We start from the raw sequence: 5,851 nt of genomic DNA, 5'->3' as shown, positions 1-5,851 counted from the left end.
ATACATAAATATAACAAATATATAAATGAAATACTGTATCAATACATATATAAAATGAGGTTGGGGAAATGAGGAAGGTGAACTAGTCAGTGAGGACCCAATCTTTGGAGCATGCTTGGATTTGCCCTGTCTGCTAGTTTAAACAGAAAATGAACAGTTGTTCTCATGAGTCATTAGTCATTTTAGCACCAAAGCCAAATAGAAGACTCTGCATCATTTTATAACATTAACCCTTCGTCAATCTAATCCAAAACAAACAGTTTCTGAAGTTTCACGTGCTGTATGAGAAGCAGGCAGGGAATATCTGCATACCACAGGAAGGCAAAGCCAAGCATGCTCTAAAGACTGGGTCCTCTTTGACCACTAGATAAGAAAGAGAAAGAGATTTGGCTTGTTTTTGCCTTTTGTTTGTGTGCCCCATTCTAACAGCTAAAAGGATTTTTCTTCAGTCAGTCAGTCAATAAGAACTGATTGAACATTTTCTGTATCCCAGATATTAGAAATATAAATACAAACAAAAAGAAACCTAATACTGCCCTCAAGGAGCTTGCCTTCTAATGGGGAAGACTATGCTTAAAAGGAATCTAAAAAGTGAGGGGTGGGGAGGGAGGGAGAAGGAGGAATAGACAGGAAATAGTCATAGAATACTTGCACATGCTCTAAGGACAGTAGCCCCATTTGCCAGTCCTCCACTTCATTTGGTAGGTCAAAGCTTTTTAATGATATCATACAAAGAGTACTAACTTAGAAGGGTTAAATTTTAGAATCACCATTCTAGCATTTATTGGGTATAGAAATTATAACCTATGCAACCTTGGACAAATCATTTAACCTTTCTGGTCTCACTTTCTTCAACTGTAAAAATAGAAATACATTAACTGGTGTTTAAGGTTCCTTCCAACTTTAAATCCTACAATTTTAGGATTTCTTACAACTCCCCTCCCTTCTCATACATGCCCCAATTCTTTTAAATCTAAACAGTTTCAAAAATGTGCATACCCTTTGATCTAGCAATACCACTACCAGGTCTATACCCTGAAGAGATGATGAAAAAAGGTAAAAACATCACTTGTACAAAAATATGCATAGTATCCCTGTTTGTGGTGGCAAAGAATTGGAAATCAAGCAAATGTCCTTCAATTGGGGAATGGTTTAGCAAACTGTGGTACACATATGTCAGGGAGCACTATTGTTCTATTAGAAACCAGGAGGGATGGGAATTCAGGGAAGCCTGGAGGGATTTGCATGAACTGATGCTGAGTGAGATGAGCAGAACCAGAAAAACACTGTACACCCTAACAACAACATTGGGGTGATGATTAACCTTGATGGACACACATTTCATCAGTGCAACAATCAGGGACAATTTGGGGCTGTCTGCAATGGAGAATACCATCTGTATCCAGATAAAGAACTGTGGAGTTTGAACAAAGTTCAAGGACTATTCCCTTTAATTTAGGAAAAAAACCTGCTATCTTATTGTCTGATCTTATTATCTCTTATACTTTATGTTTCTTCTTTAAGGATATGATTTCTCTCTCATCACATTCAATTTGGATCAATGTACAATATGGAAACAATGCAAAGACTGACTTTAGAGTCTTTAGAGCATGTTTGGCTTTGTCTTCCTGCAATATGCAGATATTCCCTGCCGGCTTCTCATACAGTATGTTAAACTTCAGAAACTGTTTGTTTTGGATTAGATTGATGAAGGGTTAATGTTATAAAATGATGCAGAGTCTTCTAGTTGGCTTTGGTGCTAAAGCTAATACTGGGGGTGGGGGAGGGAAGTAAGATTGGGGGAAAAATTGCAAAACTCAAAATAAATAAAATCTTTAATTAAAAAAAATCTAAACAGTTACTAACTTTGCCCAAGAGTTTGGGTTTGCCCAAATCATGTCTCGGGAAAATCTCCTTGCCTCTTTGAACTTTAGTTTTCTCATCTATAAAACAGTTATAATAATGTTTATACTAACCAATCTAATAGGGTTCTTATAAAAGTACTGTGAAAATCATAAAACTCTATATAAATGTGAGAAATTATTATTGTTGTTTCTTTATCAGCCATATGGTCAATCAATTTGTTTGAGTAAATATAAAAATCAATATCAAATTAGAAGAAGGAATAAGATGATAATATGTGGTATGCCATTAAAAACAACTTTAACTTTTAAAAATGAATGAATATGATCTAAATTAAATGAGCTAAATTAGATTCCAAAAATAGTAAATAGGTAAAAGAACAGGCATCGGCAGGGATTATCACCATTTTCCATGAAAATGGAGCCAATAGAAATTAATAGAAGAAGAAAATTCCTTGAAATCACCCAAGCCAGTCAACAATTGGTTTAGAGTAATCTTATTAATAAGGATGGTGAAAGACTGTGAGCAGTATTGCCATATAAAACAAGAAGTGGTGAAGGTAAAAATAAGTCTGATAAAATTCAATTATGCCAGATCCTCTCAAAAACACTTAAAGATGAAACTGGGAAGATGACAACAAAAAAAAACAAAAAAAATTGAAAATATCTATCAACATTTCTATAATATTATTTTCTTCATTGATGATGGAGATTCCTGATGCTCTATTATTTTAAGACCCATGAAAAAGTTGGGGATATTTGAGAAATGCACTTAATAAGGAAAGATGGTTTAAGTGGCAGAGAGTTAGTCTTTTCAGTCTTAAATCATTGAAAACAGAACCAGGGTGCCCCAAAAATGTCGTCTCATCTAACTATTTTAATGACATTAACAGGATGCAAGTCTTCAAACAACACTGCACCTCATGAATCAAAAACTCCTCTGAGAGGCACTGAGGAATTCTTATTTTATGTCCACTGAAGCCTAGCTCTCTTTCCTAAGATAGCTCACCCTCCCTCATCCTCAATCTCATCCCTGAGAAGGTGTTATAAAAGTGGGTACCATATTGAGCTTTATGAAAGAAACATTTTTTTTAATTCTCTCTGTTTCCATGAGGTCAGCCACTCACATTCATTTCAGAATATTGATTTCATTAGAAGGGAAAAATATTGAGTCTTTCCTGCCACTCTGGGAGTGTCTGAAGGGATTTTTATTTATTTTCATTTTGTTGGCTCATAGTTTTATTATTGCTCTTTCCAAGAAAGTACAAATAACTGTGAAGAGTAGTTAGGAGTCTGCTTCTCAAATCCCAGGCTTTTTTTTTAAATTCCTCTCTTAAAAGTTACACTGACTTTCTTTTCTGAGGTTCCTTTATTTTCACCCATAGATCATGTAACCTTATCACAGCCAAGCTTTCACTTGTCAATAGTATGAAAACACAGTGACCTACAAAGAGGAAAAGAGTGGAGAACTATTCTGGGTCACATAACCCTGTCTCAGCCAAGCAAGCTAGTAATATCAAAAGAAAGTATATTAATACATTGTGTACATACACATCTCTGACAGAATGGGCTTTTTTTGCTTAACTACAATAATAATTTCCTACTTATGTCATAACTAAGGGGTTGTATTTCATAGCTGTGACATCTTAGCCATGAAATATAATAATACCTTGTGTATATATGCCACTTTTATTTTCAAAATGCTTCCAGATACATTATCTTACTCCTGTCTCAGAACATTCTTGTGAGGTAGGTAGGATGATAACAGCTATGGTTGGGGGAACCCCAAAAGGCAGAATGGAATTTAGTTCACCAGGTAAAAAGTAAAGGAATAGTATGGAAATACCAAAGGCTGGTCATGAGACTCTCCTAGGCTATACCATCACATCTAGGGTCTTATTCATTTGGAGGATAGGCTTGCTGGTTTTGGTGCCTGTGTAGTCTCCATGGAGATGGTTAGGAAGAAGACTTGAAAGGAGGGGAAGATATGAAGCCCAAGAAGATCTGCTCTCTGCCTAAGACAGTTCACAGGAAGGAAGGTAGGTCATTCTCCCTGCTCCCTTCTTTTAGGATTATTTCCTCTCCTTGTTACAAAAGTTTGAAGTACCTGGAAGTTTTGACTTGAGATGGTCTCCATAGAACACTCCTGAAATATTTTGTATCCTCCAAAGCAACTACAGATTAGCATGAATGATTAACAAAACACCTTCATAAAAAATCTTTGAGGTCTTCCTTCCTAGTCAGAATTTGTAGTTTTGAGTCATTAGGGAAATCTCCGAGGGCTACCTTCAGGCATAAGAGACAGAGGAGATGGGTTCCCTGAAGCAAACATAACATTACCATATGCTTTCACACTATGCTACCTGGGGATCCCTTGGCTATTAAAGTCAATCTGACCCCTATGTCACATGAAAAAATTAGTGGGCATCTATGTGGTCCCTGTGTAGGACAAAAGAATAGAATTATGTCTAATGTACAGATAAAGAAACAGGAACAGCAGCTAGTTGACTTTTCCATAAATGCAGTATCTTCTCCTCCCTTCTAGTTTACTTCTTTCTCCTATCTCCTAACTCTCTTCTTTCTCTTATCCACTAATAGAGATATTTTTCCAGCTTCTGTCCTCTAAATCCCCTTATCTTTTCTCTATATATGTTCTCCTGTGATGATTCCTCTATTCCCACATTTGGAAATTTTACTTCTATAAAGATTTTCAAATCTCTCTCCAGTTGATGGATCCCTTATCTCCATCTATATGTCTTGCTGAGCCTTGAATTCAACATATCCCAAATCAGATTCATTATCTCTCCTTCACCTAAGCTAGCTCTTCCTTCTGACTTCATGCTCATAGGACTACTATTCTCCAACTCTTCCCCCCACCCTGAACATCTAATCAGTTGCCAACTCCTAGTGAATTTTAAGTTAAAATATCTTTCATAATCAGTGATGAATTAAGACCCTCCATAGACCTTGGGCATTAAAGTTTTGTATGTCCTTATAAATGAAATTTAGTTTATTTTTTAAAAAAAGAACTATGACAGTATATTGAGAAGTGTTTTTTAAAGACATTATGACTCTTAAAATAGAAAGCAAGACTTTTTGCCCCATTTTGTTGAAAAGTAGTTTTTAATGTTTTGACTTTTTTAAGACTAAAACTGAAATTTATGAATAATCCATTGCTGCCTTATTTTAATTTTCAGTTAAATTCAACAAACATTTATTCAGCAGTTACTATGTACAAGTTACAAAAGTAGGTGCTAAGAATACAAAGATAGAGAGGGCACAGATGCTGGGAGGTGGGGATGGGTAGGAGATTTACATAAATAACTTGTGGTATACTAAGAAAGTATTGGATTTGATGTCAGAGATCTAGATTCAAATCTTGTCTTCACCACCTTGGATCTTCTCCTGGATCACTGAACATTGAACAATGGCCAGCTCTTGATACCTCAATGTTCTCATCTGTAAAAGGATGAGATTGAGATTAAGAAGACTAAAGCTTCCTTTCAGGTTTAAGATCCTATGATCTTCCCCAGCTGATAAATGATCAAAGGATATGAACAGGCAGTTTTCAGAAAAAGAACTCAAAGCTATCAAGTATATATAAAACATATTCTAATTCACTACTGATTAGAAAAATATGATTTAAAACAAATCCAAGGTTCTACCTCACACCTGTTAGATTGACTATTATGACAGAAAAGGAAAATGACAAATTTTAGAAGGACTGTGGAAAAATTGGGCTACTAATTTATTGTTGATAGAGTTGTGAACTAGACAACCCTTCTGGAGTACAATTTGGAACTTTACTCAAAGGACTATAAAAATTGTGCCTACTCTTTGACCCAGCAATACCATTACTAGGTCTGTACTCCAAAGAGATAAAAAAAAGATAAAGGATCTATTTGTACAACAATATTTATAGTGGCCCTTATTGTGGTGACAAAGAATTCCCATCAATTGGGAAGTGACTGGAAAAGGTATGGTATATA

This window comes from Macrotis lagotis, chromosome X (assembly GCF_037893015.1).
Source record: "Macrotis lagotis isolate mMagLag1 chromosome X, bilby.v1.9.chrom.fasta, whole genome shotgun sequence".
Taxonomy (NCBI): Eukaryota; Metazoa; Chordata; class Mammalia; order Peramelemorphia; family Peramelidae; genus Macrotis; species Macrotis lagotis.
This window is presented reverse-complemented; position numbering follows the sequence as displayed.